This window comes from Puma concolor, chromosome A1, assembly GCF_028749965.1.
Source record: "Puma concolor isolate L17-30 chromosome A1, mPumCon1.1.hap2, whole genome shotgun sequence".
NCBI lineage: Eukaryota > Metazoa > Chordata > Mammalia > Carnivora > Felidae > Puma > Puma concolor.
In genome coordinates, this window is record NC_141667.1 from 129,640,927 (window position 1) to 129,654,554 (window position 13,628).

Consider the following 13,628-nt stretch of genomic DNA (forward strand, 5'->3'; position numbering starts at 1 on the left):
TCAGGAAGCTGCTCTATTACAAGTGTTGTCCCTGAAGACAGAGGGCAGTAGCAGGAACTGTCCTTTCTCTCTGACCCTGGGTCCCTCTGGGGCCCAGCACCAAGGGTGGCCTCCTGAGCCCAGGGCTTGACTCTTACTCAGCCTGACCTGGGTTCTGGCCAAGGCCTCTGGGAGGGGCGGGCTCAGGCTCTTGGTGTTTTTCCGAGGAGTGCTGCTTCCTTTCTCATGCCCCTTATTGGAGCAGAATCTGTCCATCCTCACTGTCTGCCCAAATGCAAGCAGACAAGAAGGTCATAGGCTAGCAAATCTGTTCCATATGCTTCCAAAGGGGGCATCTGAAAGGCCAGTGGGGCTGGGGCACAGGAATGTTTGGATTTCAAGTGGCTGCTGCCCATGAATCACCAATTGCATTTTGTGCTCTCAGCTCTGTGAAGGCATCATTTCCAGCAGCCTCACACGGAGCTGGCGGCCAGAGCCTCTTAGTGGGGCTATAAATAGCAGATCATCAACTCACCTCTTCAGAGCTCAGCACAGGCTTCTCAGTTCACTGTGAGTCTTCCTGCGGCCTGCGTGTCAACGTCACTCAGATTTCCCAGGTGAGGCCTGGCTGAGAGATCCAGGGCTTGCTCTGGGGGACTGCATGGTTTGGGTTCCCAGAGCTGTTCAGGGTGAGAGTGAGGGCAATGGCAGACTTTTGAAGAGCTTGACATTTCAGGCGTCATAATTATAATCTCCCGTATCTGAGCTCCTCTCCAATTAAATGCAGTGCCAAGGGACTGTCATTTCTTTAGGAGTCCTAGAAATAAAAGGCAAAAGAGTCACCAAAAACACACCCAGAGAAAGCCACCTGGAGTGGATAGCAACAAATGAAAGGTTTCATGCCTTCCTGTGGACTTGTCCCCTAACACTGAATGAAATATTTTATGGCTCGCCAGCTGCAGAAGTGAGAGACACTGAATGAAATACTTTACGACTCCCTGGCTTGAGAAGTGAGCTCACATGTTTTAGTATTACTCACTGCTACCATTTATGGAGGGTTCCCTGTGTGCCAGGCTCTGTGCCCAGCCTTCACAGGCAGCATATCATTAAGTCATCCCAATAGCCACACTGGAGTCAACTGCTACCATCACTGGCTTTCTGCAGGTGAGGAGGCAGTGGCTCCCACAGTCACAGGGACAGGGCTGCTGGATTCCAGAGCCCAATTTCTGAACCACCACACTTTCTGACTCCTACAGAAGAGGAATGTTGGGGTGTCCACGTACTTGGGTGACCAGTGGGAAGTGAACTGTAGTCTCCTTTCTTCAACTCTATGCACTTCATGACTCCCAGACTCCTTTATACACAGGACGTCCCGTCACCATCTTCTTCCAAATCTGACTTTCTCCTAGCTTTCCTGGGGAAGGCACCAGCTTCCACTTGGCTCTCCAAGCTCAGAGTAATGGTCTTCCTCATATCTTCCTCCCCTGCAGCCCTGAAATAGGCAGGGATCCGGTGGGACTCCTTCCCTCTCCCTCTCCTCCTTCCCTTCTCCATGTGGCAGCCTCCCTCTAATCTCTTTCCTCCTCTGCCTCAAAAGTTTGAGGCCTGGTCCCCTTTATTGGTTTGTCACAGTAGCTTTCCAGCTCAGTGCTGCACCTGGGGAATATTTTAAGAACACAGATTCTTGGGGCCCCTGGGTGGCTCAGTTGGTTAAGTGTCTGACTTCAGCTCAGGTCAATGATCTCACAGCTCATGAATTCGAGCCCTGTGCCGGGTTCTGTGCTGACAGCCCAGAGCCTGGGTTTGCTTCAGATTCTGTGTCTCTGTCTCTCTCTCTGCCCCTCCACCACTTGCTCTCTCTCTCAAAAATTATAAACATTAAAAAAAAAAAAAAGCACACAGATTCTTGGTTGCCTCCCTCCTTTGGTTCAGACCACCTGAAGTCAAATCTCTCAAGGTAGAGGGTAGGATCAGGATGTTTTAAACAGCTCTTCCAGTGATCTATGAAGCCAGGATTAAGAACTACTTTGTCTGCCTGCCTGCCTAGACTCCAGCATCTCTCTGTTCTCAACCCTCTCAACCACAGCTATCAGTTTGATTTTCTTAAAGCATAGTTGATCTTATGTCATTCTCCTGCTAAAAATCCTTGAGTAGCTCATGCTGCCTGCAGGAAAGCACAAAATTCTTAGTGTGGCGTTCAAGGCCCTCTCCATCCTGGTCCACTCATTTTCCTGCCTACCCCATGCCCCACCCTATACAGCCACCTCTCCCTGAGTCAGTCTCCTGGCCCTGCTTTCTCTCCTTTGCTTATCTGGACTTTAGGTGTAAGCTGGGCACAGCAGAACACACTGAAACAACAGTGAACCCTCCTTAAGACGCTGAGTCCTCCAATAAAAGGAATGAGGAATTATTGCTAAAATGCCCCTCTTGATTCAAGTACCTTGTGTGCAATTTTAAGTGAAGAGAGTTTTGTGTGGCCTGCAGATGAAAGGAGATCAGCCAGCAGATACAACCCAATAAGTAGTAATGTGTAAACACAGGATAGCAGGAGAGGTGGGGCTCGTGATTGATTCCAAGGACATGGCATTTCAGCATTCTCCTTGCTTTTACTCAAGTCAGAGACAGAGCAGGTCTGGTAAGCACTGGGGCCAGGGCCATGTTTCAAAATGCCTCTCATGCTTTTTTGTCCCCCAGTCCTAGACAAAAGCAGAGGACCGCATTTGGATCTTGTTCAAAAGGTCAAGAGTGTTTTACTAAAACGATTAAACAATGTGTGTGTTTGGACTTTGAAATCCTTTCCCATAAAGAAATGCCTACCCCCAAATAAAATAAAAAGTGATTGTGTTGACTGACAGCAGGCATTCTTTCAGAACGGGGTCTGGAAATTGTTCCCCTCAAGAGCTTTCAGAGTGAAAATGAACCCTAAAAGAACTTCTGGGTAAATGTGACAGAAGAGACTCTCATGAATCTCCATCTGCTCCCTCCCAAAACTCTACTAAATACAACTATAAAGGAGTAAAAAGAGTTACAAATCCACAAGGTCTATGAGAACAGGCGGGGAGACAGCAGCAGACAAAGGATGGAAGCACATTTTTGGAAGGTGGGAAGCACAGGAAGGAGTGGTGAGTCACACAGCAGCCCGGGGGAGGTTGAAGGCCTGATTCCTGCAAAGGGGCTCTGAGGGGAGAGGCAGGCCTAGCTGTTTAGCTGTCGGGGACAAGGAGGACAGAGCTACAAATGGGAGGGCTAGTGGAGGCTGTGTGAGAGCACAGTCCTCAGGGGCAAAGGGGTTGTACACCTTGCCCATTCCTGTAGGGCACCTGTGGTGCTCTGGGGAATTTGGATCAGCACATCAGGCAGTGTGGAGGGTGTGAATAAAGTGCAGAGAATACAGACAACAGCAGAAGTCTAGATACCGAAAGGTAAAATCCCAGCCCCTTTTCCTCATGCAGCCAGACACAGCACTTACTCCCAGGATGGAGACTAAAGAACCCTCTTCTATAGAAGCTGAGCAAACTCAAGGGAAAGACCTACAGATACAGACATGATATGGATACAAACCTTCAATGGAAGAGCCAGCTCATGACCAACTACCTCCACAGGGAAGTTTGCTGTTTGACAAGTTCCATCTAAGCATGCTGATCAAAGCATAATTCTTAGATATTATCAGATAGCTGAGATCCTCAGACATTTAAGGAAAGCTTCAGACATGAGAAACAGGTATGTGGGGAAGGGGAGGAGAGGAAGAATGCCTAAATTCAGGGAGAAGAAAGCTTTAAAAATGCTATAAAATCCTCAGGGAGAGAAAATAAGGTTTCTACTTCAAGGTTCATTATCCATGAAATGTCAGAACACCAGGGATAATAAAGAAAAGACCCTGAAAGGACTCAGAGAGGAAAAACAGGTCAACTGAGAGGACTGAGGATCAGAATGGCACCAGACTCCTCAACAGCAACACTGGAAGCTGGGAGATAATGGAGTCAGGCCTTTAGAACTCTGAAAGAGAATTAGTTATAGCTTAGACATCTAAACCCAAACCATTAATTATGGGAAATGGTACAATAAGAGATGTTTGCAGACCCAAAAGACCACAAATAATGTGCCTCTCACACTCCCTTTCTCAGGAAGATCTCTACCCAAATAAAAGAATAGTCTAAGAATGAGGAAGACATGCCCAGGAAAGGGCAAAGGGATGCCCATAGTGATGCTGAAGGAGAGCCTGGATGACAGTGAGGCAGAAGGCCCAGGGGCAAGAGCTCCCCTCTGAGCCAGAGGATAGAGGACTTCAGGTGAGAGATGGCCAGATTACCTAACCAGTATGCCCAAGTGGAAAATTATATTGAGGGGCTATTAGACAGTTATGAGAGTTAGCAATATGTTTATAAAAAAACTGAGTAAATAGAAAACACAGAGCTATTGCGACCTATAACAAACAAACAAACAAACAAACAAACCCCATGACACATAAACTGTGAAAGCAAATAAATGCTGCACCAAGAAAATTTACGTAGCCACAGTAATGTAAACACAGATTATTGATTTAACCAGAGATTGTAATAAACAGTGCTGAGAAACTGGGGGAAAGGGAAGGAGGATGCAGGTGGCAGTGGATAAAAGAAGCAAAGCCTCATCTCCCATAATTGCAAGAAAATGGATAATGTCTAAAACTGACAAATCAACAAAATAACACTATAAGCATATTATTTAGAGAAATGGAGGAGGTGGTTAAAACTGGCAGAAACAGCTGAAAGAGATTATTTATTTATTTAACTGGGTACCTCTGGGTATCAGGCTGGGGTTGGGTTTATGTGGGACAGGGAACTGCTATTTTCTTCTCCCCCCCCCCAAAATTTTAATGCTTTATTTCTTTGAGAGAGAGAGAGAGAGAGAGAGAGAGAGAGAGAGAGAGAGAGTATAAGCTGGGCAGGGGCAGAGAGAGAGGGAGACAGAATCCACAAAGCAGGCTCCAGGCTCTGAGCTGTCAGTACAGAGCCTGATGCAGGACTTGAACCCATGAACCACGGGATCATGACCTGAGCCGAGCTCGGCCGCCCAACCGACTGAGCCACCCAGGCGCCCTGGGGAACTGCTATTTTCCACGACACGCCTTTTAGTCCTATTTGACTTTTTGTGTGTATACATTATTTTCACAAAAAATAAAAAGTTTTTAAGAGAGAAATCAAAAGTGGGGCACTCCATGAGTTTGAGCCCCGCGTTGGGCTCTGTGCTGACAGCTTGGAGCTTGGAGCCTGCTTCGGATTCTGTGTCTCCCTCTGTCTCTGCCCCTCCCCTGCTCATGCTCTGTCTCTCTCTGACTCAAAAATAAATAAAAACATTAAAAAAAATTTTTTAAGAAAAATCAAAAGAAAATATTTTCAATGGACAAAAACATGTCAGGTATTCATTAATTACATCTCTGTGATTTTTTCTGTCCTGTTGGTCTTCCTCTTCCTTCATCCATGCATTCATTTATTTTCTTTCAAAGTCTTAAATATGGATGGGAAAATGTGGTGGGGTGGCCAGCAGAAAATGCATTTGGGATATGCTTACACTAAAAAAATGATTTGTTGTTTATCTGAAATTCAAATTTAGTCAGGTGTTCAGTACTTTTATTTCACTAAATCTGTCATTCTAAAATGTGGCCTCTCCTTTTGCTTAACCCACAGGCTAGGCCTAGGGCTAGACAGCGGAATGAGAAAGTTCGTCTGCAATTAATATTCACAGTGCGGGAGACAGGTATAGAAACTAACAAAACTACCTGGTCAGATGCTGAGCAGTGATTTGTTACACAGTCAAGATGTGTATGGCATGGTGCCAACACAGTCTCTGTGAGTATATTAAAGAAGTATATTAAAAAAGTGCAGTTCTTGCCCTGTGACTGGCAGCTGGGTCCCCCATGGGCCCAATGCCTGGAACTTCTCCCTCTATTTGTCCCTCATGGCTTGGGAGCTGGGCCTAGGGCTCCTGGCGGTCATCATCATCCCTCCCGCAGCATTTTCTCACCAGAGAGGGGGTGGGCAGGATGAGAAGTGACTTCAATTTATCTAAATTCAGGAGTGGGACCACACACTTCATCCTTCTTCCTTTTTATTAAAAAAACTAGCTCTTAGGGCGCCTGGCTGGCTCAGTCTCTAAAGCATCGATCTTGATCTTGGGATTGTAAGTTCAAGTCCTATGTTGGGTGTAGAGACTTAAAAATAAAACCCCAAAACAAAAACTGTCTCTTAAGCAAATTCTTACACTGATGCCCAATCTTGTCTGTAGTGTGCTTACTTAAGAGTTTCTCTCAAAGGAGGATTTTTTTTCTTGAACCATGGGGAGAGTCTCCACCACCACTGACTAATGGTAGGAAGGTAATCATTTTCTCCCTTTTGTGCTGGGGAAAGTGTTCTTTGGGGTTAACAGAAGTAACACTAAGGATATGCAAGTCCTCCTGCAGCTAAAATCATCTCTGGAATATGTAGACATAAAATTTGGAAATACATAAATGTATATAAAGAAAATCAGCTATAATCTGAGGAAGAACACAAAACATAAAGCGTTTTTGTTTTGCTATTAATTATTCCTATGTGAGTAGAGGTCAAGGGCAGTCAGGCAGGCAGCAGTTTTCAGAAATTTGTCTGGGATTAAGATTATTCGCTATAGGGTCCTACTCTACAAAACTAGCAGTGAGAATGACAAAAGAGTTCGCTTTGCTTAAGCATTTTCAAAGCTTTCTAAAAACAAATAGCTGTGGCCATATATTTTTTGTTAACGGTAAAATACTTAATCATGTATCTTGGTCAATCATGAATTTATTGTAGATGTGAGATAACTGGGAGCTCAGTTCAACCCAAGCAAGTATTTTCTATTTTTCAGACAACTATAATTGTTTAAAGTTTTTCTATTTAAAGATGAAATCTGACTTCATATAGCTCTCTCAATCTTTGGCCCTATGCCTGCCTTGAAAAGCAAAGAATGAGCTATCTTGTACAAAATAGCCCTTCAAGGATCTGAAGGCAGTCCTCACAATTGTGTCCTCTGCTGCCATATGCCACCTGGTCTCCAGCTCCCCTCCTCCATCTCCTTCCTGGTGAGCACTAGTTCATCAATGTGTGCTTGAAATGAGGCATTCAGACTGAACTCCTGGTATGGCCTGAGGCGTACAAAATAGCAAGAACTGTAACTTTCTGTGATCTGAATGCTGAACATTCATTTGGTTAGGTAAAAGCAGCCGCTAGATCGCTGTTTTAAGAACATCAACTTTATGGTCTCTGGCAGAGAGACGAGTCTAATTCAATAGAAAAAAACCTTAGGCTTACACTTACAACAGATTAAAATATTCATGCATCTAGATACAGAAACACCATCTTATATGAATATAAATAATGGATTAACAAACTTTTGCACAACAGAAGCTAACCTGATTTTAATGTTACTACCTCTCAGTTACCTTTGCACAGTAACTTCCTGCAGTAGGAAGCCTTTGGGGAATGTAATTTCCACTGCCTTGTGATGTTAATTTGAGGCAATTATCATAAGTAGACTAAAAAAAGTTTTGCATATTATTTGTTCTTGTGGAAGCCCTGGGCTGTTGGCGAGTCAGGATACTGGAGAGGCCATAGGAGAGGAATATTCAGAATTTAGAAACTTCTTTAATAGCCTTGGATCATAAGGTTTCAAAGCTTTTAATGTTTCCCAGCTTTTGGGCTGGTAAAACCTTCTTTTCTGCAGATGCTGGGAAGCCAGCTTGAAGAGCTCTGAGAGCTCTCTCCACTTGATATTTTAAATGCACCTGCATTTTCAGGTTTTCCAAGGTAGGATAAGCAAGAGTAAAACTGCTTCTCCAGTCCATTTGGCTACTTTAAAACAGTTTTGTCAGGTATAGAGGGGAAAATAAGTAAGCTTTTCCCCTTGACACTTCCAGAACCACTGTAAACTTGGGTTACTTGCTGAGCTTACGTGTGGTGGGAAGAAATAGAAAACCCTGGTGTCTGTAGTTCAGTGCTCTCATCTGACCACCCTCAGGAGGACTTTTTGAGCCATTTCCAGGAGTGTTTTAACCTGTTGCATTGGTCCCCCTCTTCAAGACCAAAATCATAATAGAAGAGTTTAAAGTGTTCTTAATAGTAAGTAACCTGCTGTTTCTCCAGATATTTGTTCCTGTGCCAGGGCCCTAGGCTGGGGGTTTTCAGCACATCAGTCACAAAGTGGGAGGCTACACAAAAAGAAGAAAGATTTTGCTCAGGAGAGTATGGAAATTCAAGAATGTGAGAGCTGTGATTGCAATAACTATGCAATGGCTTTAAAGACGAAGGAAGCCCGTGGCTGGTACAAGTTTAGGCACAAACTTTCTACCGTGTACTTTGGCAAAATACAGTAAATGCTTTAAAAGTGTGCATGTTCAAGGGGGCACCTGGGTGGCTCGGTAGGTTGGGCATCTGACTTCGGCTCAGGTCATGATCTCATAGTTCAAGCCCCACATTGAGCTCCATGCTGACAGCTTGGAGACTGGAGCCTGCTTCAAATTCTGTGTCTCCCTCTGTCTCTGCTCCTCCCCTCCTTGCACTCTGTCTCTCTGTCTGTCTCTCTCTCTCAAAAATAAACATTAAAAAAAATTAAGAAAAAAAATTGTGCAGGCTCTTTTGAACCAGGAACCTCACTTCTAGAAGTTTATCAGAAGGAAACACAAACAAACCTGGATGTCCACAGAAGTTCAGTTGAAAGGATAAGTCATGTTGGCATTGATTAAAATTTTTTATCATAACTTAAAAGTAGGGGAACGTCCCATTTCAGAAGGAACACAGAAGTGTTTTGGCTTTGAACTATCACCCTCAACAAGGATAATAACAAATCTGCCAACTATGTATATTTGGTGAAACCTGGAGAAAAATACAACCTCCAAAGTGTTGATAAGAGTTGCCAAAGACAGGGACACATGGGTGGCTCAGTCGGGGTTAAGCACCCGACTCTTGATCTCAGCTCAGGTCTTGGTATCAGGGTTGGCAGTTCAAGATCCTCATTGGAACCTACTTACAAAAAAAAGAAAAATGTTGCTAAAGATGAAAAAAAGCAGAATATCTGGTGAAACTTCTTGAGTGAGGAGGGAAAATAGAGCTTCTCCAGCAAGTATTCCCTTCCAGAAGGGGAGGATCCTACTCTGAAAGGGAACTACAAGGACAAGGCCTAAATTAAACAAAAGAAGATTGCTGGGGATGATGGAAACTCTTGGAAAGCACTATGGGGGAGAGAGGTACTTTTAAAAGTACTCTTAGAAACAAAGGCTGTAAAAAATTCTGGGAGACAAATGGACAGAGAAGCTCTCCTCAACCAAACTGAAATCTAGAGAAGGTGACTTCTCACAGAAGCCATGTTTGAGATCCATCACTGTGATAACAGAGAAGCTTCCTTGGTCCCACTTCTCCACCCCTCCACCACATTTCTAGGGTAAAAATTGTTACCAGCAACAGTGGAACAACACCTGCAAGACACTCAAAGGAAGAAAAGTATGGGCCAAGAATTCTATCCACCAAACTGATCTTCAAGTATAAAGCTTACAGATATTTTTAAAAATAATTATATATTTTTTATTTTGAAAGAGAGAGAAAGCCAGGGGGAAGGGCAGAAAGAGAGGGAGAGAGAGAATCTTTAGCAGGCTCCACATCCAGGTTGGAGCCTGACTAGGGGCTCAACCGTGAGATCATGACCTGAACTGAAATCAAGAATCAGATGCTTAACCAACTGAGCCACCCAGGTGCCCCAAGGTTAGAGAAAAACATTTTAAAACATGTAATAAATCAGGGAATATTATTTTCATGAGCCCTTTCTGAAGAACCCACTAGAACTATAGAACAGCAGTCTTAACATCACGTGGCAAGCCTTATGAAATCAGGGTAAAAGGACCTTCCTTGAGTATGGAATGCATTTAACTATAGACATAAGAGTAAAACAAATATAGAAATCAGGGTGACAGGTCAGAATTCAAATGTTACATGCCTTAATAATGTAGAAATTTCTGGAGAGAAGATAGGAATAAGAATGAGCTTATTAATTGCCTCGAGTCAATGGATTCACAGGATAGTATTTAAAGTTTCTAAATCAAGTAGAAGCTTAAGCATATTTAATACAAACACTAAAATTGATAATCCTATGATTATATGATGGGGGGGGAAGGATTGGATTACAAGATAATTTTATTTTGCTCATGGTAGGGAATCAAAAGATACAGTGCCAAAAGAAAATGGATGAAGGGTATTTTACATAGATAACTTCTAGAATAAAAATACAAAACTTCCTAATAGCAAAACTACATTAAGGAAAAGGGGAAATACAAAAATGCATTATGAAAACCAACATAAAATAATGACACAATTGAGAACAAATATATCTGTCATTTCAATAACTATAAATGAGTTTAATTCATCTTTTAATTTTTTATTTTATTTTTTTAAACGTTTAAGTATTTATTTTTGAGAGAGAGCGCACCAGCAGGTTAGGAGCAGAGACAGAGATACAGAGGATCCCAAGCAGCCTCTGCACTGTCAGCACAGAGCTCAATGTGGGGCTCGAGCTCACCAACTGTGAGATCATGACCTGAGCCGAAATCAAGAGTCAATCGTTTAACCAACTGAGCCACCCAGCCACCCCATAACTCATTTTTTAAAAATAGTTTTCAAAATATAATTCAAAATTCGATCCAACTCTAAACTGTACACATCTAAGATAAAATGATTCTGAAAGGTTAATAATAAATGGATGGGCAAAGAAAGGCATACCAAAAAATTATAAACATTAAACATCTTAATATCTGACAACATAAAATTCAGGGCAAAAAGCTTTAACCAAGATAAAGAGAAGTAATCTTTGTAGCTAAAGACTACAATCCACTATAAAAATTTAAGTTATGAATATTTATGCATTAAGTAATATAGGAAGAACTTTCATATAATAGAAACTATAGAGATATGAGATTTAGACAGAGACACACTAATAACAGAAGAACTTTTTTTTTCTTTAAAGTTTATTTTATTTATTTTGAGAGAGAGAGAGAGAGCAAGGGAGGGGAGAGAGAGGGAGGGAGAGAGAGAATCCCAAGCAGGCTCTGTGCTGTTAGCCTGGAAGCTCAACTTGGGGTTTGATCGTTAGGAACCATGAGATCATGGCCTGACCTGAAATCAAGAGTCAGTCCCTTAACAAACTGAGCCACACAGGTGCCCCTAAAAGACTTTGATTTACCTTTCCCAATCCAGAACAGATCAAGTGGTCACAATTAAATGATGATCTAGAACTCCAAGCAACACAATCAACAAGGTAGATGTTATTGATAGGGATCAAACATTGTCCTCTGAGAATAGAAAACATACTATGTTTTCGAGTGCTCTGGAATATTCATACACATACACTTAGACACACACAAAAAATTATATATTAGGCCACAAACCAGACCTCATTACCACAGTAAAAATAATGCAGATAGCATTTTATAATAATGACACAAGAATCATTGACATTTATAACATGTTCAGAAAACAAAAACTGTGCTCTTTGGATATATATGGGGGTCTATATTAAATAACTCTATAATCAAAGGGAAAATATAAATTCAAAATTGCATAATTTCTAGAAAACAACAATAATGAACATACCATATAGAAGGATCTCTGAGTACAGTTAAAGTAGTACTCAAAGAAAAATTCATTTCATTAAATAATTATATCAACATAAATGAAAGAAAAAGAAATGGATTAAACTGGCTTAAAAAACTAGAAAAATATTTTTAAAATAAGCCAAAGGAAAGCAAAAGGAAAATTTAATAAAGGTAAATACAGAAATTAATCAGTTAAAATAACAAAACTATAGTGGAACTTATTAATAAATAAGCTTATTCTTAGAAAAAATTCAATCATGTTAACTAACTGGAATTTAAATAAAAACTTGAAAAAAAGAAACAAATTCGGGGCATCTGGATGGCTCAGTCAGTTAAGCATTAAACTTTGGCTCAGGTCATGATCTCATGGTTCATGAGTTCAAGCCCCATGTTGGGCTCTCTGCTATCAGTGCAGAGCCCACTTTGGATCCTCTGTCTCCTCTCTTTGCCCCCCTCCAACTCTCTCTCTCTCTCAAAAATAAATTAACATAAAAAAAGAAAAAATTCAATAAATTAGTTAAGCCACAAACTAATCTCAAAAAGAGAGAGAGAGAGAGAGAGAGAGAGAGAGAATGTACAAACACCCAAAATAAAAAATTACAAGGGGGAGGGAAAGATTCACACAAACATTGGAAAGTAAAAAACAAATTAAAAAAAAGCATACAAAATACCATGAGAATATCTTATACAGTTTTATGCAAATAAATTTAAAAACATGTATGAAATGTACAATTTTATCAGAATGCTAAAAGTAGAAAACCAAAAGGGACTAATGTGCATAAAATAATTTGAATAAAAATAATATTATGGATAAATATATACAGATGTAGTATTATACAAAATATAATAAATATTAATTTCAATATAGAATTTTGTCAAAGTAATTTGGCAGTGTGGAGCCTGCTTTGGATTCTCTCTCCTTCTCTCTCTCTGCCCCTCCCCCTCTCATTCTCTCTCCCTTAAAAGAAAAAAACTTAAAAAAAGAGAAAAAGGATAAAAACTTACAATTTCTTTTCATAAAGCAAATATAAGTACACTAAAACCAAAATATAACAACAATGAAAAAAATAGGACAGTATCATTTTCAAATATCAGTGCAAAAATTCTCATTAAAATTTTAGTAAATAGAATCTAAAAGCACTTGGGAAGAGGGCACCTGGTTAGCTCAGTCAGTTGAGCACAGACTCTTGGTTTTAGCCGGGGTCATGATCTCTCAGTTAGTGGGTTCTAGCCCTGCATTGGCAGCACTATCAGTGCAGAGCCTGCTTGGGATTCTCAACCTCTCCCTCACTCTCTGCCCCTCCCCAACTCTCACGCTCTCTTTTTCTCTCAAAATAAACTTTAAAACAAGCATATTGGAAGAATAATATATTGTGACCAAATGGAGTTTATTCTAGAAATGGAAATGAAGTTTAATGTTAGAAAATCCACTAATAAGAGTCATTATAAATCATATCAATAGTTCTAAATATAAAATTATATGACTGTGTTTATAAGTACTGACAATGCATTTGATAAGACTAAATATTTACTCTCAATTAAAGACAAGACATTCAGTAAAATGGGAATTAATGGATACATCCTCAAAATGGAAAGCAACAGTTTACTTAACAGGGGAACACTAGAGACTCAGATATTTAGAATATGTTAGACTTAGTAACCAATGCAGTATGGACACAAGAAATAAATTACTGGTAAAAGAAATTGAAAAGAAACATTCTAGATCATTTTCTACAGTATCTTCTAGAATTCTCTTAAGGTTTTCAGGGCCACAATAAAAAGAACTGGTGAGGAAGGTTCTAGAAGATAATCTGAGGAGAAGAAGGAAAGAAAAGGAGCAGAAAAAGGAGGAAGAGGAAGAAGGTGAAGAAAGAAGAGGAAAAAAAGAAGAAGAAAAGAAAGTGTAGTGGCTTAAAATACATTCACAAATTTTTTGATCCTCCATTCAAAAGATGGAGCCTAATTCTTTTGTCCTCAATTGTGTACTATACTTAGTGAGTTACATCTAGTGAACAGAGTTAAG

At 40.8% G+C, this 13,628-nt stretch overlaps 1 protein-coding gene across 1 annotated transcript in view; it reads right to left on the reverse strand.

The window, feature by feature from the left end:
• Nucleotides 1–13,628, reverse strand: part of JADE2 (jade family PHD finger 2) — a 134,605-nt gene that overhangs the window by 115,001 nt on the left and 5,976 nt on the right. The window contains exon 2 of the mRNA XM_086703891.1: nt 515–796. The gene's annotated coding sequence lies outside the window, so the exon portion shown is untranslated. The remainder of the gene's footprint in view (nt 1–514; nt 797–13,628) is intronic.